The 22,764-nt window shown below is 45.5% G+C and overlaps 1 long non-coding RNA gene across 1 annotated transcript in view; it reads right to left on the bottom strand.

The window, feature by feature from the left end:
* LOC140849403 (uncharacterized) overlaps window positions 1-22,096 on the bottom strand; it is a 76,312-nt gene extending 54,216 nt beyond the window's left edge. The window contains exon 1 of the long non-coding RNA XR_012131151.1: window positions 21,906-22,096. This is a non-coding gene — a long non-coding RNA (uncharacterized lncRNA). The remainder of the gene's footprint in view (window positions 1-21,905) is intronic.
* Between the last annotated feature and the right edge of the window lie 668 nt (window positions 22,097-22,764).

Below are 22,764 nucleotides of genomic sequence, written 5' to 3'. Positions count from 1 at the left end.
GAGTTCTTGTGATTCCCTAGAAATTTTAGGATTTTTTTCCTCTATTTATCTGAAAAATGCCAGTGGGATTTTGATAGGGAACTACATTGGAATCTGTAGGTCTTCTTGCCTAGTATGGACATTTTAACAATACTAATTCTTCCAATCATGAAAGCAGGATATCTTCCCATTTATTTGTGTCTTCTTTGATTTCTTTCATCACTGCCTTATAGTTTTCATTGTACAGGTCTTTAACCTCCTTGGTTAAATTTATTCCTAAATGTCTTATTCTTTTTGATGCTATTGTAAACGTGATTGTTTTCTTAATTTCTTTTTTTTGGAAAGTTTGTTGTCAGTTTATAGAAATGCAACTGATTTTTGTATAATGATTTTGAATCCTTACTGATTTCTTTTATTACCTCTACAATTTTATGGCATAGTCTTTAGAGTTTCTATGTATAAGATCATGTCATCTGCAAACAGGAACTGTTTTAATTCTTCTTTTCTGTTATGTTTGATTTTTATTTCTTTTTTGCCTAATTGCACTGGCTAAGATCTGATATATTATGTTGAATAGAAGTGGTGAGAGTGAGCACTCTTGTCTTATTCTTGGTCTTAAAGGAAAAGCTTTCAGCTTTTCATCATTAAGTCTGATGTTAGCAGTGGGTTTGTCATATATGGGCTTTATTATATTGAGGTATATTCTCTTATACCAAATTTGCTGACATTTTTTTAACATGAAACAATGTTGACTTTTGTCAAGTGCATTTTCTGCATCTATTGAGATGGTCATATGATTTTTATCCTTCATTCTGTTCATGTGATATATCATATATATTGAATTGTGTATGAAGAATCATCTTTGCTTCACAGGCATAAATACCACCTGATTCTGGTGTGTGATCCTTTTAATATGCTGCTGAATTCAGTTTGCTAGTATTTTGTTGAGGAGTTTGCTTCTCTATTCATGAGGGATATTAGCCTATATTTTTCTTTTCTTGTAGTGTTCTTTTCTGTCTTTGGTATAAGGACAATGCTGGCCCTATAAGTGAATGTGTTCCCTCTCTTCAATATTTCTAAGGAATTTGAGAATTGGATTTAACTCTTGTTTAAATGTTTGGTAGAATTTACCTGTGAAGGCAACTGGTATTGACACTTTCTCTTTTGGGAAGTTTCCAATTACTGATTCAATCATCTTATTCATTATTGGTCTTTTCAGATCTGCTATTTCTTCATAATTCAGTCTTGGTAGCCTGCATGTTTCTAGGAATTCACATATGTCTTCTAGATTTCTTGGCACGTGCATAGTAGTCTCTTATGATTCTTTGCATTTCTTTGGTATCAGTTGTAATGTCTTCCCTTTCGTTTCTGATTTGGAGTCTTCACTCTTTTTCTTAGTCTAGTTAAAGGTTTACTCATTTTGATTTATCTTTTCAAAAAAAGTAACTCCTAATTTCATTGATCTTTTCTATTGTCTTTCTAGTCTCTATTCATTTGTCCTCCAATCTTTATCATTTCCTTCCTTCTCGTAACTTTGTCTTAGTTTGTTCATCTTTTTCTAGTTCCTTCAGGTATGAAGTTAAATAGTTTATTTAAGATCCTTCACTTTTCTTAATGTAGGCATTCTCACTATAAACTTCACTCTTAGAACTACTTTTCCTGTCTCCCAACTTAACTTCTACTAATTCCTTAGTCTTTTCATACTAAGTTTTAGTATATTGTGTTTTCATTTTTGTTTATCCGAAGATACTTTTTTATTTTCCTTGTGACTTCTTTGACCCATTGATAGCTCAGGAATGTGTTGTTTGGTTTCTACATATTTGTGAATTTTCCATTTTCCTTCTGTTACTGATTTCTGATTTCATACTATCATGGCTGAAGGAGATACTTGATATGATTTCAATCTTCTTAAATTGGTAAAGACTTGTTTTATGGCCCAACATATATGATCTATCATGGAGAATGTTCTGTGGGTGCTTGAGAAGAATGGATCTTGCCACTGTTGGATAGCATGTTCTGTATATGTCTGTTAGATTCCTTTGGTCTATCCAAATCCAATTTTTCTACATTTATTTTTTCTGGATGATATATCCATTGTTGAAAGTGGGGTACTGAAGTTGCTTACTGTTATTGTAGTGCCATTCTTTTCTCTTTTCAGTTCTGTTAATATTTGCTTTATACATTTAGGTGGTCTGATCTTGGGTGCATATATATTTACAATTGTTGTATCTTCTTGATGAATTGAACCTCTATCGTTGTACAATGACCCTTGTCTCTTGTTACAGATTTTGGCTTCAAATCTATTTTATCTGAAATAAGTATAGCCTCCCTACTTTCTTTTAGTTACCATTTACATGGAATATCTTTTTCAACCCCTCACTTTTAACCTATTTGGGTCCTTAAAGTTATATAGCAAGTCTCTTGTAGGCAGCATATTGTTGGATCATATTTTTTTTTATCCATTTAGCTACTCTATGTCTTTTGATTAGAGAATTTAATCCATTTACATTTAAAGTATTGATAGGCAAATACTTTCACCATTTTGTTGTTTTCTTACCATTTTGTAGTACCTTTGTTCCTTTCTCTTTGTTGTCTTCCTTTGTGATTTGTTGATTTTTTTTTTAGTGGTATGCTTTGATCCTTTCTGTTTATCTTTTTGTGTCTACTAGAGGTCTCTTTTTTTGTGGTTACCATGAGATCTAAATAAAATATCTTATAGTTATATTAATCTATTTTAAGTTAATAACAACTCGACTGCAATCTCATATAAACCCTGTGTACTTTTACTTTTCCCTGGCCACATTTTATGCTATTGATGTCACATTTAACATCTTTTTTATTGTGTATTCATTAACAAATTATTGTAGCTATAATTATTTTTAAAACTTGTGTCTTTTAGCTTTCCTACTGGACTTAATAGTGATTTATACACCACTATTACAGTATTATTCTAAATTTCACAACTATACATATACCTTTAATGGTGAGTTTTATACTCAAATATTTTCATGTCATTACTTAGTATTCTTTCATTTCAAATTGAAGAACTCCCTCTAGTATATCTTGTAAGGCATGTCTACTGGTGATGAACTTCCTCAGCTTTTATTTGTCCAGGAATATCTTTGTCTATTCTTCACCTTTGAAGGACAGCTTTCCTGCACATAGTATTCTTGTTTGTCAGTTTTTTTTTTCTTTCAGCACTTTGACTATACCATGCCACTCCCTCTTGGCCTGCAAGGTTTCTGCTGAGAAATTCTCTGATAATCTTATGGGAATTCTCTTGCAAGCAACTAGTCTCTTTCCACCTGCTACTTTCAAAATTTTTCCCTTTGTTTTTGATTTTAGACATCTGGAGTATATTGTGTTTTGGTGTGGTCTTTGTGTTGATCTTGCTTGGGGTCCTTTGAGTTTCATGTATATGGCTTGCTATAACCCTCCAAGGATTTGGGAAGTTTTCAGCTATTATTCCTTTAAAATAAGCTTTCAGCATCTTTTCTGTCTCCTTTCCTTCCTGACTCACATAATATGTATGTTTGTTCACTTGTTGGTATCCCATAACTCTATTCATTCTTTTTTCTTTTTGTTCTTTGTCTTAGTCCCCTCAGGCTGCTATAACAAAACAGCAAAGATTGGGTGGCTTATTCACAACAAAAATTTTTTTTCTCACAGTTGTGGAGCCTGGAAGTCTGAGATCAGGGTCCCAGCCAGCATGGTCAGATGAGGGTCCTCTTCTGGGTCACAGAACTCTTCTCCTTGTGACCTCACATGATAGAATGTGCCTGGGAGTTCTGTGGGGTCTCTAAGTGCTCTAATCCCATTCATGAAGGCTCTACCCTCATGAACTAATCACCTCTGGGAGGCCCCACCTGATAATACCATTACACTGGGCATTAGGATTTCAACATATGAATTTGGAGGGTATGTAGACAGTCAGATCTAGTATTCCTCTAGCAATTGTTTTAAATGACCTGTCTTTGAGTTTGTCCTTCTGTATGACTGAGTCTGATTTTAAAGCTTTCTATTGAATTTTTCAGTTCTGTCTTTAACTCCAAAATATTTGTTTGGTTCTTTTCTATTGTTTCTATTTCTTCAAGTAAATTTATTATTTTGTTCTTGCATAGTTTTCCTTATTTTGTTTAGTTATCTTTCTGTGTTCTCTTCCATCTTATTGAACTTCTTTAAGATGGTTATTTTGAACTCTTTATCAGGCAACTCATAGATGTCCATTCCTTTGGGGTCAATGATTATAGTTTTCTTAGTGTCCCTTGAAAGTGTCAGATTTGCCAGATTCTTCATAATCCATGTAGCCTTGCATTGGTGTCTATGCATTTAAAGGGACAAACACCTCTTTTAGTCTTTTAGACAAGTGAAGTACTTCTCCTGTGAGATCCCTGGGCTAATGGGATTGTCTCTGGGGTTGCTGTTGAGCAGGATTGGAGCTGGGTCCTGTGGCTGCTTCTGTGTCCACAGTGGGCTCTGTAGCTGGTGAGTCTGTCAGGGTCTCAGGCAGGTATGTGTTGTGCCCGAAGTCGCGAATCCCAAGGAGACCACCAAGGAGCCAACACGGATGCAAAAGCAAAGAGCCTTTATTTGAGCTAGCCCGAGCTCAATCTCACACCCGTGCCAATGCAGTGGCCAAATGCTAGAGAGAGAGAGCCCGCATTTTCCCCAGAACAAAGGTTTTATAGGTTTCTAGGGTGGTTTGGGGGAGTGATGGCCGTGGCCCTGGCTGATTGGCTGGGCCTGGGGGTAGTTGGGGGGTGATGAGTTGTGGCTCTGGTCAGTTGGCAGGGTCCAGGGGTGGTGGGTGTACTTCTTGCTGACTGGAAGGGAGAGAGAGACTAAGCTCCAATTGGCTGAAATAGGATCCGGGTCCCGATTGGCTGAGGTAGACCCCGGGTCCTGATTGGCTGAGGTAGAATCCAGGAGCTTGTCCTTTCAGTATGGATTCTGTCATCTGGGTGGATGAGATTGCCTCAAAGACCCTGGTCAGTAGGGCTGGCACTGGGACAAGGGTCAGTTTCAGGATCCACAGACAGAAGACAGAAGACCATACAAGTGGGTATGGTTCCTTTTGGGTCTCTGTGAGGGCTCCTAACAGATTCCTGGGCAGGTCCCTGGGCAGGCAGGATCAGCTCCAGAGCATGGTTGTGGGGGCTAGAATCAATCACAGGGCTGCTTCAGGGCCCACAGCTGGGTCAGAGGTCTGCAGGCCTGCCTCCAGAGCTACAGACAGGTGTGCCTTCTGCCAGATCCCTGGATGGACAGGACCACTCCTGGACCATGACTGAGAGGGTCTGGAGCCAAGTTGTAGGGCTGTTTTAATATTTAAAATTGGACTGAGATCAGCAGGCCTGCCTCTATGGACATAGACAGGCATGAATTCCCTCCAGGTCCTTGGGTAGAAAGGGTGTTCCCAGCCTACAGCTGAGAAGAGCTGCAGCTGAGTTACTGGGCCATTTCAGGATCTTCAGCTGAACTGAGTTCAGAGTGCTCTCAGGGACACAGGGGAGCATGTCTCCCAGTGGGTCCCTGGGTAGTGGGAATGTTCCCAGGCTGTTGTTAGGAGGTGCTGCAGCCAAATTACAGCCTATTTCAGGATCTGTGGTCTGATCTGTACCCTGAAACCCCCACAAAGGCACATGCATCAAATTATTGTTGTCAAGGAGTATATGAGTGCAGGACCTCCTATCTTGCTGATGTCCAATATTATCATAGATTGGATGACCAGAGAAAGATTTTCCGAGATTTTAAGAGTTGAGCTAAGATGCATGCAAGAAGGATCTAGCCATAAACAGTGTAGTGTCCCCTGTAAAGGAAGCAGAAGTGGAAAGGAGACAAATGCTGCTTTAGCAAAATAATGTCATGGTTACTATCTCTCAACAAGTAGGGCCTAAACCATGATAGTAATATTCTTGCCTTGTATGAGATCTAACTATGCTCTGTTTATAACAAATAATATGTGCCCTTAAGGAACTGAAGGGGATGAGGGCCACAGCCTTCATGGGTGTAGAGTTGAGTGGAATTAGATCATCCCTATCTTGTTAGTCCAGAGAGAGGATAACTCGGAGCAAAATACCTCTAAAAACTGAAATCAGTCAAAGGGAGAAATAAAGTTTAAAATCCGCTTATTGCTCACAAACTACAGTCCGGGCCCTTCTCTCTTTTCTGCTCCAGCAGAAGCAAAACTGGCCCCTACTTCACCTCTCAGGTACAGAAAAACCCTCCATTGCTCAGGTAATTTACCCACTGATATGGGGATGAACTTCTCTCCACCCCTGAGGAATGATGCAAATGCACTAAAGCCAAACCTCTTTCCACCACTGAACACCTATTGATATGCAGATGACTAAAGCTAGGCGAGATATTCTGAAAATGTTACAATTTTACCCACACTTGCCCTCAGTCATGGTGCTAGAATCTAGTGCTCTCCTGTGGGGAGCCTGCAGAAGTTTAGGCAGTAGAAAACATCCATTAATATCTGGCTGCAGGCAGAAGCACCAGAATTTGCAAGGTGGAAGAAGCAGAGGACCGGACAAAGGGGTAGGAGGTCCCAAAGGAGAGTGAGAGGGAAGCTTCGGGGAGGGTGGCTGTACCGTAAGAGAAATAATGTGGGACAGGCTGTTCAATAGCAAGAGCAGCTCAAACTTCATCAAAGCCATTGTGCCTTCCCTCTGGAGAAGATGGCAGTGGGAAGGGAGAGAACTCACTTCCAAGGGCACTAAGTGAGCAGAAGTTGGACTGGAGTTTGATGGATGCAGCCCTCTGCCTCCACCAGCCAGTGGAGAGACCTACACGCCAGGACAGGAGACCCAGAGGGAAGCAGGACATCCCTATGGGGAGGGCAAGAGTCACCTGTGCCATACATGTGTCCTTGCTGTCTGCTGCCTGAGTGGTTCTGGCCAAGGCTGAGGTGGCCAGTGAGTCTGTCGTCCAGGGCCCCACAGAGCAGGAAGGGGGAGGGCCTCTCAGAAACCTGGGTGTACTTGACACGGCAAGCCCAAATGTTGTTGAGGGCATGGACTCCAGGATCTGTCTCCTCTGGTCCAGACCCCTGCTCTGCCATTACAGAGCTCTTAGTCTTTTGCAAAGTACTTTCTGAGCCGAGGTCTCCTCCCCTTTCACTGAGGTAACCATAGCACCTGCCCCCAGGGGTCTCATGAGAATCAAATGAGAGGGGCCATGGGAGACACCAGCCTAGAGCAGGAGCTCAAGAACATTGCTTACTATTGACTTTAAGAAGAGGGAATTCTTACTGTCTTTTTGCATCACACTGATTTTACATCACACTCTCAGTGATATTAATTGAGTTCCTGAGATTAAGAGTGACAGAACATATGCAGGATAGCCAGTTAAACTTGAATTTCAAGGAAATGATTAATACTTTTTGGTGTAAGTAATATTTCACAGGACATACTTATGCTAAAAAAATTACCTGTTTATCTGAAATTCAAATCTAACTCAGCTTCCTGTATTTTTAGTCACCAAATTCGGCAACTCCTCTTGAGTCACAGTTCGTTTCAGACAGGCACCAGGACGGCGGTGCCCAGCTGGACACACTGACGTCGCTCCTCCGCGCCCCAGGGGGACTCGCCTTATGGCCGAACAGCCAGTCAGGGGCCCCGGCACTGAGGGGGCTGAGCCCTCTAGCCTTAGTCCACTCAGAACCTTCCTCTTCATCTCCATCATGCCCCTTGCCAGCAGTCGACTCTTGTTTTACCATGCTGCTGTAAGCAGGTATTTTCAAGTTTACTGCTCCCTCCTTCCCTTCCTCCCTCCCTCCCTCTTTCTTTCTTTCCCTCCCTTCCTTCCTTCCTCCCTTCCTTCCTTCCTCCCTTCCTTCCTCCCTCCCTCCCTCCCTCCCTCCCTCCCTTCCTTCCTTCCTTCCTTCCTTCCTTCCTTCCTTCCTTCCTTCCTTCCTTCCTTCCTTCCTTCCTTTTTCTTCTTACTAACCATACTACAACTGGTTTCTTTGCTGTTTCCTCAAGTCACCAGTTACCTAGTGCCTTTTTCTCTGCATCTGAAAAGCACATTTAGCACTTGGCACTCACACTTAACCCCTGCCTGCAGCATACATTGAAGTCAGACTGATCAGAATCATCTATATAAAGCACATTGCTTTTCAATGGGTAATACCGAGTGATTCTTCTAAGTAGGCCGTGGTTCCCTGGTGATGGTTAGCTGCTACTCTTTGCTGAGTGCTAAGGACCAGGAGCTGTTACATAATGTGCATGCATTACCTTATTGAAACCTCACTGACCCTGTGAGGTGGGTACTCTTATTAGTCCCTTCTTTTCAAATATATAAAATAAGGCTCAGATAAGAAAAGAACTGACCCAAGAGGGCACAACTAGTAAGAGCCAGAGATGGGGTTCAAAACCAGAGATTCAGACTGTAAAAGCCCTGTTCTAAACTCTGGGTTATTCCAACCCGGCCCTATCAGGTCAGTGGAGGAGCTCCTTCTTGTATTCTTGTAGTTTTGCTCTGCAGTATTTCATTAATATCCTTGTCAAGTTTTATTTCTCTTACTTTTTTGCATTCCCTCTTAAATTGTTTTAATCTCCAGATCTCTATTATTGCATTCCTTCTGCATACAACTCTGGTTTTTCTAAATATGCCTAGTATCATGTCATGATTAAGGTCCTAACCCTAGCTCACATGCTCAAATCCTGGAAGCATCAAACAAAGTTGCCCGAGGCAGAGAGAAAGAAATGAAAGCGCAATATTAGCATTCCAGCAATATATTTGGAGCCCCCACAAAGAACTAAATGCTGTTTGGTGCATACAAAGACATCACCCTGTTCTCTAATGGGGTCTGCTGATGACCCTTCTTTGGAAATGGAATGCTGTGTTCTCACTGTGAATTTATGCAGAGATCACTGCTGTGAAATTCCTGCATTGCTCTTGCCTGCAAGCATCTCTGTTGGGGCTGTCAGGAGGCCTTTTAAGCTCAGATAGAAATTAGGTTTTTCTCCACAATACTGTAGACTTTCTCCCAGTGGCAGCTCCATAGTGTCCAAGAAAAGATCACTTGTTATCATGGCTTCTGCAGACAAGTTTCCAGGAGAGAATAAGCCTTGAAATTCTTTCCAAAGGTCACTTAACCCTGGATCTAGCTGATGCTCCTACAGCTGTAGGCCTTGGGCCAAGGACTCCTGGTGCCCTGGAGGCCATCTGCAGCTCTCGGTAAAGGGAGGGGTCTCAGAAGGAATAAGGTCCTGGGAGGGAGGGTGGGGAGGAGCCAAGTCCCACGGGCAAGATGACCTTTGTTCTCGTGAAATGTAATGTCCAAGGATATTTGTTCACCGTCTCAATCCTGCTTAGTTTTCTTTATGTAGTAAGAGCATAATTGTAATTAAGCCTGTCACATATTCATTCATTCATTCTTCTTTCCTACCTTCCAGCTATCAATCTCATTTAGCAAACATTTGTTGACGGTCTCCAGTGAAAAGCGTGCTAGGAATGTGAGATACATGTGAGCATGCAGTACAGTGGTTCCAGCCCTAGCTGGGGGAGAAAAACAATAAACAAGTAAACTCCTAAGTGGTTCATTGTAATTAGAAGCATATTTACTAGGAAGTTAATGAAACATAAGCTTCAGAGTCTTTGGTTTGCAGAGGCCCCTTCTAAATCCTGGAGGGGCTATGCATGTGGGGTGGCTAGAATTTATGCATAAACTCACACATTTTTGTAAAGTTCACAGAAGTAATATATTTTGACATCTCTTTCTTAAAGAAGATACCCTAAATGTGTAACCTTCCTCCTGATTACTGAAGGGTCCCCACCAGTAAGATGGCAAACTTCCGGCTTCTCTTCGGGGTCCTCGGTTCCCGCCGGCGCCACCTGAAGCCCAATCACCTCTTGCCCCCCTCCCAACCCCAGCACCTAGCCAACAGCCAACAGCCCCGTAGAAGTAACACCACAATCACCCTATGCCCCTTCCTATATAACCCAGCACCTTTCCCTAATAAAGCGGAACTCTCCAGTGAATTGCTGTTGTGTGTCGCTCCTTTCCTTTCATTGGTGCCGAAACCTGGGAGACGGGACACCCCAACTGGGCCCCGTCTTCCCCCGACACCAGCAGCAGCTTGCCCTCATCCTCTTTTTCCGGCGCTGGCTCATCACACTCACCACTCCTCTCTGGCCTTTAGGTAAGTTTTCCCCCCCGGGGTGGGCCACTCTTCCCTGAGCTATCGCAGTGCCATTGACCGTGATCGTCCGGCAAGGCCCTGACGCTCGGGGATGAGGAGGGAATGCTCCCCACCTCAGGCCTTCACGGCTGCGGCGGACCCTCAGGCCCCTCCCCGGACAGCCATAAATCCCCGCCTCAGGCCTTCACGGCTGCAGCGGACCCTCAGGCCCCTCCTCCAAAAGCCATAAACCCCCGCCTCAGGCCTTCACAGCTGCAGCAGACTCTCAGCCCCCCCCACAACAGCCATAAGCGAGGTGACTCCTTTGTGGATGAGAATGCTCCCTTTCCCACCCCCTCCTCCTTCTGTTCCGTCCGCCGAAACCTGTTCGGTCTGCCGAAAACGCCTAGCGCTAGGTACCTCGTGACTCCGGCACTCTGCCTTCTTAGGGAAGTCTGGGTGACGACCCACACTTCCCAAAAAATTCCGACTTGTATACGAGTTTCCACAGACCACCAAGGATCATCGGGGACGCCCTTTGTCTCCTTGTGGTCTGCCTCCAGTCCGAGGATCTCCGTTTGTCTTCCCCTGTTTGTCTCCTTCTCTGTCCTTTAGCCATGGGAGCCTCCTCATCCCTTCCTGAAAGTTCACCTCTTGAATGCCTGCTTAAGCATCTGGCTACCCTCTCCCTGACGCCTGATATAAAACCAAAACTTCTCCGTAAATATTGCTCCCAAGATTGGCCAACATACCCCCTAGACAATAACAACCAATGGCCCGCAGGGGGAACTCTTGATCCTAACATCACTCACAATCTCTTTAACTACTGCCAGCGCCTGAAAAAATGGAAGGAGATTCCCTATATCGAAGCTTTTTGCCTCCTAGCTCAAAATCCCAGCCTCTGCACCACCTGCTCCCCGCCCCAAGTTCTCCTAGCCTGCAAGCCGTCTCCCTCCCCTCCACACACTCCCAGTCCCTCTTCAATTACCTTTGACCCGGCCAACGAGCCTCTGCCATACAGACGTCCCCCTTCGGCCCCTCCCCCTCCTACAACCCCTCCACCCTCCACCGCCGCTGCCGCCTCTTTCCCCACGGCAGAAGCCTCCCGTCCTCTCCCTTCCTCTTCTTCTCCTACAACAGCCCCTCCCCCTTCCTCTACCGCCGCCACCGCTGCCTCTTTCCCCCGGCAGAAGCTTCCCATCCTCTCCCTTCCCCTTCTTCTCCTACAACAGCCCCTCCCCCTTCCCCTATCGCCGCCACCACCTCCACCCCCGCAGAAGCCTCACATCCTCTCCCTTCCCCCTCCTCCACCATCTCCTCCTGCACCTCACCACCTCTTCCTCCGTCCCCCTCACCTTCCCCCCTCCCGCAAATCGAGCCTGAGCCTTTCAGCCCACCTCTAACTAAGTTCCAAGAGCCTCGTCCGTCTTTGCCCCCTCAGATTCGGTCCCGAGGGCCTCCCAAAATTATCGCGGCTTTGCTCCCATCACCTGTTTCCCCCACACAGACTGAGCCAGAACCCTTCAGTCCCCCTCAGACTCGGTCCCGAGGGCCTCCCAAAATTATCGCCCCGCTCCAGGAAGTAGCAGGATCCAAAGGCATCGTGCGCGTTGACGTCCCTTTCTCCTTAGGAGATTTAGCCCAACTAGAGAAACGCCTAGGTTCCTTTTCCACTTATCCCACGACATACATCAGGGAGTTTCAATGGACCCTCCAGTCTTACAGCCTCATGCATCATGACATTTTCATGCACCTGGCCAATACTCTCCTCCCTGAAGAGCGTAGACGAGCTTGGGACTTTGCCCAAACGCATGCTACTGAAACCCACAGGACTGACCCCACCTGTCCCCCTGGTCCCACTGCTGTCCCCGAACAAGACCCCGAACAACACCGCCATGGGTCTCCACTCTCGAGATATTTTTGCCTCCTGCTTAATAGCAGGTCTAAAAAAGGCAGCTCGTAAAGTAGTCAATTTTCAAAAGCTCCAAGACATAATTCAAAAGAGAGACGAAACCCCCTCCAAGTTCTTAGATAGACTCACTCAAGCCCTATTACAGTATACCAGCCTGGACCCAGAAACACCTGAAGGAAGACAGGTCCTTATGACATACTTCCTAGCTCAAAGCTACCCCGACATTAAAGCTAAACTCAAAAAGTTAGAACGGGGCCCCGCTACCCCACAGACTGAGATCCTAACAGTGGCCTTTAAAGTCTTCCATAACCGGGAGGAGGAGAAAGAACACCGTAAACAAAAAGCTGATCAGGCCAATTTCCAGATGTTGGCCCAGCTGATAAAACCATAACCTGGGCGCCCCTCTACAGACAAGCACCCCCCAGGAGCTTGTTTCAAGTGCGGAAAAGAGGGACATTGGTCAAGGGTGTGCGCCTCCCCCAGATCTCCTACCACCCCATGCCCCAGATGCCACAAAAAGGGCCACTGGGGGTCTGATTGCCCAACCACCCGAAGGGGAGGCTGGATGAACAACCCTGATCCTAAGCCCGCCGTAGTGGGGCTGGCAGAAGAAGATTGATGGGGCCCGGGGGCTTCTCGCCTGACCATTTCCATCACCAAACAGGAGCCCAGGGTTACTTTAACAGTAGACGGTCGCCCCATCTCCTTCCTCCTAGATACAGGAGCCACCTTCTCAGTCTTGTGAGAATACTGGGGCCCTACCACGCCAGCCATTACTCCTATAGTTGGGGTAGGAGGTAAACAGATTTTCCCATTAAAACCCCCCCCTTTTATGCACAATCCTAGACAGTCCCATACCTTTCTCCCACTCCTTCCTAGTTATGCCCCAGTGTCCCATCCCTTTACTAGGACGGGACATCCTTTCTCTCCTCCACGTTTCCATAACTATATCCAATCCCACAGCCCCCAGTACTCCCTTTCTGATGGCCCTCATAGCCGACAACCCCCCTCTACCCAATGAAAGCTCCGGTTCTGCCCTTATACACCCTGTAAATCCCAAAGTTTGGGACATTACAAGCCCCTCCATGGCCCTATGTCCCCCTGCCTCTATCAAATTACGTGACCCCTCTCAGTATATCTGTCAGGCCCAATACCCCCTAACCACTTCAGCCCTCATAGGCCTCCAACCCATCATTCAAGATCTCTTAATCAAAAACTATCTCAGACCCACTCACTCCCCATTTAATACCCCCATATTAGCTGTTAAAAAAAACAACGGATCTTTCCGCCTTGTCCAAGACCTTCGCCTCATCAACATAGCCGTTGTCCCTATCCATCCCTTAGTTCCAAATCCTTTTATCGCAGATCCCTGCTTCCGCATCCCACTTCTCAGTCCTAGATCTCAAGGACGCATTTTTTTCTATCCCTCTAGACCCCTCCTCCCAAGATTTTTTTGCCTTCACCTGGACGGACCCATACACCAGACATTCTGTACAACTTACTTGGAGTTTTACCACAAGGCTTCCGAGATAGTCCCCATATTTTTGGACAAGTCCTAGCTCAAGACCTCAAACAGTTTCACCATGATCACCCCGAGTCCACTTTATTACAATATGTAGATGATCTTCTGCTCTGCAGTCCCTCATGGGAACAGTCTCAACTTGACACTGCGTCTCTACTTAACCTTCTAGCTTCCAGAGGTTACCGAGTATCCCCTGTCAAAGCTCAAATCTCTTCCCCTTCTGTCACTTACCTTAGATTCCTTCTGTCTCAACAAAGAGAGTCCATTACCTTAGACAGAAAACGACTCCTCTCTGACCTGCCCGTTCCCAAAACCAAGACAGAAATCCTTTCCTTTCTAGGCTTGGCTGGGTATTTTAGAGCGTGGATCCCTAACTTCTCCCTGTTGGCAAGACCCCTATACAACCTCAGCAAGGGCCCCCCTGAAGAACCATTATCATCCTCACCCCGACACTCCTTCATTAAGCTCCGTCAAGCCCTTGTAGAAGCTCCAGCTCTCTATCTCCCTGATTTGTCAAAACCCTTCTCATTATACATTCATGAGAGGTCCAGTCAAGCTCTAGGAGTCCTAGGCCAATATTATGGCCCATCCTTTGCCCCGGTAGCTTATCTCTCCAAGCAATTAGACCCCACAGTTCGGGGATGGGCCCCCTGCCTACGGGCATTAGCCGCTAGACAGCTCTTGTAGAAAGAAGCTCATAAACTAACATTCGGAGCGCCCCTTACCATTCTGTCCCCACATCACCTAAAAGATCTCTTAACCTACAAAAGTTTACAGACTCTCCCTCCCTCCAGATTCCTGACCTTACTGTCCTCTTTCCTCCAAAATCCAAACATTTCTTTCCTCCCCTGCCTGCCCCTGAATCCAGCCACTCTTCTTCCTCTGCCCTACTCTCCTCATACTCCCTCGCATGATTGCCTGGAAGCCCTTCACAACTTCCTTCCGTGCCACTCCACGATCTCCAAAGGAGCCCTCTCACACTCCGACCTCATCTGGTTTACTGATGGGTCCTCCTTAAACATGAGGGCATCCACTACTCAGGATATGCAGTAGTCTCCCTCGAAGATGTCATTGAAGCACGAGCCCTACCCCCTGGTACAACCAATCAGCAGGCTGAACTCATTGCAGCCACCAGAGCTTGCACTCAGGCCCGGGACACGTCTCTCACATTGTACACTGACTCCAAGTACGTATTCCACATTCTCTTGTCCCACGCGGCAGTATGGAAAGAACGAGGCCTCCTCACCACAAAAGGGAATTCCATAACTAATTCAGCCTTAATTACTAAACTTCTAGAGGCTTCACAACTCCCACACCGACTAGGCATAGTCCACTGCAAATTACATCAAAAAGATGACTCCCCCATTGCAAGAGGTAACAACAAGGCCGACAGGGTAGCCCGGTCAGTTGCCCTATCAGAAAATGCACCAGACAACAATCCATCTGCCCTTGCAGTTTTAGCCTTCTCACAAGACGCCCTCTGCTCTCAGGACAAAGAGTCTCTCTTCCGCCTCTTACATGACCTGTTCCATCCCAGCCCCCAATCCTTGATCCATTTTTTACAATCTTTTTTTCCTCTCTCTCCTGAAGACAAAACCCTACTTAACCAAATCACCTGCAAGTGCACCATCTGCCAACGCACTAACCCTAATACCCCCCTCAAAGCCCGACCCTTCCCGGCTCATCAAGCAAGGGGTAATGTCCCCGCTGCAGATTGGCAAATAGACTTCACTAACATGCCCCCTGTACGACGTACCAGATACCTACTCGTGCTAGTAGATACATTTTCAGGATGGGTCGAAGCTTTCCCCACCACTAACAAACGAGCATCCGTAGTTGCCTCTATCCTCCTCACCCAGATCTTTCCTAGGTTCGGGATGCCCACTTCCCTCCAATCAGATAACGGCCCTGAGTTCACTGCCCAAATTATCCAGAACCTCTCCAAGTCGCTCTCGCTCCCCTAGCATTTACATTGTCCTTATCGACCACAAGCTTCAGGAAAAGTAGAAAGAGCCAATAGGACTCTAAAAGACATCCTGACCAAACTATCTCTAGAACTACACCTTGACTGGGTTCGCTTACTTCCCTTAGCTCTACTCCGCATTCGAGCCCTCCCAAAGAAACCTTCCTTCTTGTCGCCCTTTGAGATCATGTACGGCCGCCTGATTCTACCCCCGGGGCTCCCTTCCCACAAAGGATCAATTCCTCCCAATATAGCCCTTCCACTACTCTCTCTCCTCCACACTGAATTGTGGAAATATCAGGATTGGCTCCTTCCTGATCCATCCACCTCCCAAAATCCTCCTGTCTTACAGCCCGGCCAACTAGTGTTTTATAAGCCACCAGAGGATCAGCCCTCTCTCACCCCGAAATGGGAAGGTCCACACCCAGTTATTCTCTGCACCCCCTCGGCCGCCAAGCTCTCACTGCCTGATAACTCTGTCACCCCTTAGATTCATATCTCCAGGTTGAAACCAAATACCCAAGACCCACCTTCTCTGGACACCCAAGACCCATCAGTCACAATCCAGAGTCCTTCAGATACAGCCGAAGACGCTGTCTACTCTACCACGCCTCATCCCTCTGATCCCTTGAAGCTCCGCATCTCCCGTGCACCCCCTTTGCCATCCATACCCGAATCATGACTTTTTCCTCCTTTACTGCTCTCTTGCTTTTTTCCCTCATTCCTATTGTCTTCCCTGCTGCCCCACCCTCCTTTGTATGGCGAGTCAAAGTCAAGCAGACTTACACACAGCATCAAACAAAAGTTACTGCCCTCATTGCCACATCAGACTGCCCTCTGAAAGGCTGCTCTGAGCCTTTGTACCTCCACTTTCCTCCCTCCACCGAAGTATTCATTTACAGCTACCTTTATTCTCCATACCTCTGCTTCCTCTATGACCAAAGACAAGCCTATTGCAGGTGATGGCAAGACACCTACGGGGGATGCCCCTACTGGTCTTGCACCATTCACTACATGGGTGACTTCCAGTACCCACAGTATTACTCCTCCAACCGTTTCATGAAATATCCCAACAGCTCATTCTCCTTATCAATCCCAGATCCCTGGGACTCTCGATGGGCTGCTGGAGTAACAGCCTCAGTTTACTACAAGGGGTCCTCAACCCCCCACGGTACCCTTCATATCTCTCAAGAGTATGTTCCCTCTCGCTCCCAGATCTCTCAAGTTGCATCAGATATCAGACATTCCGAGAAAGTCATTATCCAAACTCTTGATGGCACCTCTTCATCTTCTTATTCCTCCTACTCTTGGTTACAGCTCATTCAAGACACCACCATCTTTCTCAACCACACCCTCAACACCGCCAATTGTTTCTTGTGCGCATCACTACAGCGCCCACTGCTGGCCGCCATGCCCCTCAATATTTCCAACTCCTCCTTCCATGCAGAAAGACAACCCCTCCGTCCCCTGGCAGACATACCCCTATGGGAACCAGAATACCCAGATAATCTCACCATCCACCACTGTGTAGGCCCAACTCCAACCCCCTCCAGTGCACTTCACTGCCTCTCTATCTACACCCCTACCTCTGGCTCTAAGACTTTTACACAACTGGGACACTTCTTTTGGTGTAATGGCAGCCTTTTCAACTCACTACCTCTCAACTCCGATACACCCTGCATTCTCGTCATCCTAATCCCACAGCTTACACTTTACAGCATGGCAGAATTCCTTGAGCTCCAACCTCCCTTGCACTCGCGCACAAAAAGGGCTGCTTTCCTTCCCATCATGGTCGGTATCTCTTTAATCACCTCAGCCATTGGGGTGGGGTTTTCGGGAGGAGCCTTGGGTCACTCTCTATGGGCAGTTAGAGATCTCGACGCCAAACTTGAGGGAGCCCTGACATCCACTGCTGATTCCCTAGCCTCTCTCCAAAGACAGGTCACTTCGCTAGCTAAAGTCACCCTTCAAAACCGGCGGGCCCTAGATCTGCTTACAGCCAAGAAGGGCGGCACCTGCGTCTTCCTCCAGGAAGAGTGCTGCTATTACATCAACGAATCCGGCATTGTAGAAACTGACATCACCAAACTCACCGACCTTGCCTCCAGCCTCCACTCTGCTTCCAATTCCAACCCATTCTCTTCAATACTAACAAACCCCCTCCTCACATGGCTCTGGCCCATTGCAGGCCCCATAATAGTCATTCTTCTCGTCTGTCTCTTCTTACCCTGTATAATAAAGTTCATCAAATCCCAAGTCGGAAAAATCTCTAATCAAGCTTTCAACCAGCTTTTACTCAGGAACTACCAGCTTCTGGCCACAGAAGACTCCTCACCCTCACGTGACCTCCTCACCACATGCTGAGATGGACCCCTCTCTCCGCTGGAAACTGTTCCTGGAAACAATGGCCGCAGACGCCTGGCTCCTGACACCCATATCCTCTTGGCACCATTGGAATCAACAGGTGCTCAACCTATGGTTACAGGGAACCTTCATTGATTTCCAACCTGAAGAAGTCCACATCTACTCATCCTTACTGTGGGGAGTCCTATCAACCCTTTCCTCCCAATCCTCAAACCCTCACTCCCTTCTCCGCCCCTGTTCAGCAGGAAGCAGTCAGAGAGAAAGCAACGTCCACAAACCCATAGAGGAGAAAGGGGGGAATGAAGGGTCCCCACCAGTAAGATGGCAAACTTCCGGCTTCTTTTCGGGGTCCTCGGTTCCCGCCGGCGCCACCTAAAGCCCAATCACCTCTCGCCCCCCTCCCAATCCCAGCACCTAGCCAACAGCCACCAGCCACGTAGAAGTAACACCACAATCACCCTATGCCCCTTCCTATATAACCCAGCACCTTTCCCTAATAAAGCGGAACTCTCCGGTGAATTGCTGTTGTGTGTCACTCCTTTCCTTTCAATTACCATGTAAGAAACTGTGCATTGATTACCATCCACACACAAAAGCAAAAACTGCATTATGGCTGGCCTTTTGTGGAAAATAAATTGAGACATGCGGCAATTGGAAACAAACCTTTTCTCATTTGCCTATTTTCTTTCACAATTGCTTCAGGTTTTCTTACATGCAATAAAAGGGGATCACATTCAACCTAGGATGGCAGAGGAATGACTCCATCATTTGAAAGTAGAATTTAAAAGTAACCATGAGAGCAATCCATTGTGAACAGAACATCTTCCTTGACACAGAGAGAAAACAGGGGAGAAAAGAAAAGGACCATTAAAACAGTATCAGAGCTGCTCTGAGGCCAGCAAATCAGGACCTGAGGGGGTTCTTCGGGTAAAGTGCAGCTGTGAGGAAGTGCAAAGAAGGCCGCAGGATCAGGGCCAGGTGAGGAGGCTGGGCTGACGATGGGTAAGGGCTGGAGGGATGTCCTGGGAGAGCACAGCAGAACCACCAGTCTGGCTGCAGACATCATCAGGCAAAGACAGACACATTCTCACCAACTTCGCGGTGTGGAAACTAGAGAAAATCCAGGACTGTGAGAAAATACATTTCTGTTGTTGAAGCCACCCAGTCTGTGGTACTTTGTCATGCAGCCCAGCAAACTAATATTAGCAGTTACTGACTTGGACATGTATGTACCCCGTCCACCCAGTGACACTAATGCTACAACTCAGGAGCAGCCCAGAGAAGAGGGATCTCAGAGGCATCCAGACAAGAGACTTGCTCCCCACTTCTGGTGACAAAAGCCACAATTTACCAATACGACTTTGTGAGAGTGAAATTGTTCAGAGGAAATACTTCATTCTGATAATATAGACTTCTTAGTTATGAAAGGAGTAATTTAATGACAGGGAGTACCCAAGACTTGATTGATGGACAGACAGGCAGATAGATAGATGTGTACTGTATATGATATAGATGTGTTTTCTCATTTTGTTAATAATGGGATTTATTGTAGAAAGTTGAGAACACACAGAAAAAATGGGAAGAGAAGCAAATGTGACACAGTGCCACCAGCCACATGTAACTATAGTTAACAGCCCGACAGATGTCCTTCAGGGAAGTAGAGAAAAAGAATATCTCTCAAAAATTCCAATATCGAAAGAAAGAAACTTCAGTATTTCACTGTAGTTCCTCACAGTTTAGTTCCCTTGTGTTTGTGTAGAAGATGGTGATCACTCGAAATATACTGATCTGAAAACAGAGTTAATATACTGAACACTGATGACATAAAAGAATCCTAATTTCTATGGGACTGCCTTTCCCATACAAACTGTATTTTAATATAAACAAATAGATAATGAGGGAAAATTTTATTTCCTAGAAACATTCTTACTAATAAATACAGATGGAATGATAGAATTAGAAAATCACCTCAGGTCATGCAGAGTTCTTATAGAATAGACAAAAATTGCAAAGCATAAAAGAAAAAAATCAATCAGTTAAAACATTTGCTGATGGAAATGCAAGCCATAGACTGAGAGAAATTATTTGCAAAATATATATCTGATAAAGGGATGTATCTAAAATATATAAAGAACTCTTACAACTCAACAATAAACAATTAAAAATGGACAAACCTTGGACACCTCACTAGAGAAGATACATATATAATAAACACATAAAAATGCTCAACATCATTCATTTTTTGGAAGTGAAACTTAAAATCACAATGCGATGACACTGCACATCCAGAGAATGGCTAAAATTAAAAAGATGAGCAATACTGAGTTTGGCAAGGATGGGGAGCAGTGGGAACTCTCATACATTGCTGCTCAGAATGCAAAACAATACAACTACTTCATGAAGTAAATGGGCCTTTTCTTATAAAGTCAAACACACACCTACCAAAGGACCCAGCCGCTCCTCTCAGAGGTATTTACTCAAAAGAAATGAAAAAGCACATCATGTCACAGAGAGATTTGTATGCAAATCATCAGAGTAACTATTCTTAATGGCTCCCATTGTAAACCGTCTAAATGTCAATCATCAGATTAATAGAAAATAAACTGTGATATATCTGTATGACAAACTGCTTGGAAATAAAAATGTATAAACTTGATACACACAACAACATGACTGAATCTCAGAGCATTCTGCTAAGTGAAAGAAGCCAGAACACAAAAGACTATGAATATGATGATATTTATATGAAATTCTACAAGAGGAAAACAATAGTGACAGAAAGCAGATCAGTGTTTCCCAGGAGAGAAAGGAAGGGAATTAGTAACTGCAAAGAGGCACGAGGGGGTTTGGGGTGATAGAAATGTTCTCTAACTCGATCGTGGTGCTGTGTACATGTATATATTTGTGTACAATATATGCTGCAGTGCTGTATATATAAACGTAATGTATACTGTATACATTGAACTGAACACTTTTTTAAAGGGTAAAATTTGTTGTATGTATATTGTACTTCAATGAAACTGATCTGACATACTACTTTTGTAGTCTCCACAGAGGGATCGAATGAAAGTCTGTTCAGGTCTCTGAAACCAGCTACCAATTTTTAGGAAACAGAGGAGAGAAGAGGCTGAGCTGTACCATGAGTGTGAAGTCAGCAAAATCTAGACTGGGGGTTTGACAGGCCACACATCCCAGGTTCTTCAGCAGGTAATTCATAAGGAAAAGACAGTAATGAAAGTGTTAGGTAGAAAGACAGAGATGAGCAGCTGAGGAGGGGGAAGAAAAAGTCCAAGGAAAAACAACCAGTTAGCAGGTCCCACTTGTAGACAACAAAGGCTTTGCAGGGAGGTAACTTCCTTGCCTACTGGGAGGACCAGGCCAAACTGGTCCAACCAGATCACAATGAGGTGCCATCCAACAGAACTAAGAACCACCCAAACACCCCTCATTAAAGTAAAATGGTGGTTTTGCTCTTCTCCCCTGCCTCCTGTGGGCTTTCTGTGTGCATTTTGGGAGAAGGCATGCACCCCAAGGGGAATGGGTGTATAACTAAAACTGCCAATCAAATGACCTCACCTGGTTAATCAAACAGGTGCCACCTGCCCCACCTAGGACATGATAAATAGACCCTCCCCTAAAAGTTCACTGCCTTCCTCTGCCTTGACTCTGGCCCACTCCTCCTTTGGAGTGTATTCAAATAAAACTTTCACTCTGCTTTGCTGTTGCGTCTCTGCCTTTCAATTCTTTGTTTCCACTGTGGCAAGAACTGAGAAGAACAAACTCTACCCGTAAGATATCTAGTGCCCTGACTTGGATTGCTACTCCAACCATTAAGGTGTGCTAAATAAAACCCCCTGCAGCTTTAACTCTCTGTTGGGTCTCTGGACTGAACTTTTTTCTTTCAAGAAGACAAGAACTGAGGAAATCTATAATCCACCAACCAATAACATATTTGGTGCCCTGACTTGGTTTGCTACCCCTGCGCACATCCGTAAGCCTCATGTGCCTTGCCGCCTGGCTGGAGGCACTACTTACCGATCCTCTCAGGGCCTTTTCCCTCCTTCTCTGTCTCTCGTGGACCAAGAACTGTATCCTGCAGGCATGGGTCAAGCACTTAAATGCTCATAGCGTGCTCACCACAAGAAGACTCCTGTGACAGGATAAACTAACTGATCCAGCGAAGATTGCATTAGGCACCCCACCAACTGCAAGACAATGTCCATGCAACAGAGGTACACTGTAAAAACACCCACTTCCAACCCCACAGCAAATCCCCAAGCAGTATTTATATGTCCATACAGGAGACTTCCTTTTCTGTGTTCTTGAATTTCTCCTACTGGCTACTTTTCTCTTCCTCCTCACTTTTCCTGTTATCTGTAGGTCAGCTAATCAGACCCTTATTATCACTATCAAATGCTCGGTCATAGGATGGCTTCCAAACTTAAGACTCCATGACATGTTTGACCTGTCCTGGGGTGATACCCCAGAGACCCTCATCTCATGATCCCCTTGACTGTGAGATGTCCACCAGATATGACCAGACGTAGTACTCACTTGGGCTTATCTTGTGGGGAACCCCTCCCTAGGAGGCAGGTCATGATACGGTCCTTGGGAATGTTGCCCAGAGCAGTCCAAGATTTCTCTCTTTAATCTTTTCTTGACCACAGGAGCTAAGAGCCTTCTGATTCTCCTTGATTCTGTGACCTGTTGTCTCTTTTGCACTCAGAGTTCTTTTTATTGTCTAGTCTGCTCTATTTTCCATTTAGTAGGGAATGGCAATGTTCCTCTTGATGGGATCTGCAGGTCTGACTTAACCCCGACCTCCCATCGTGAACTCACTTCCCCTGCCTATGCAGGCATCTGCAGGAGCAACATAGCCCATGGCCAAAACCTC

This window comes from Manis javanica, chromosome 5 (genome assembly GCF_040802235.1).
Source record: "Manis javanica isolate MJ-LG chromosome 5, MJ_LKY, whole genome shotgun sequence".
Lineage (NCBI taxonomy): Eukaryota > Metazoa > Chordata > Mammalia > Pholidota > Manidae > Manis > Manis javanica.
Note: the sequence above shows the minus strand (reverse complement) of the source record. Positions and strands in the feature narration are given on the sequence as shown.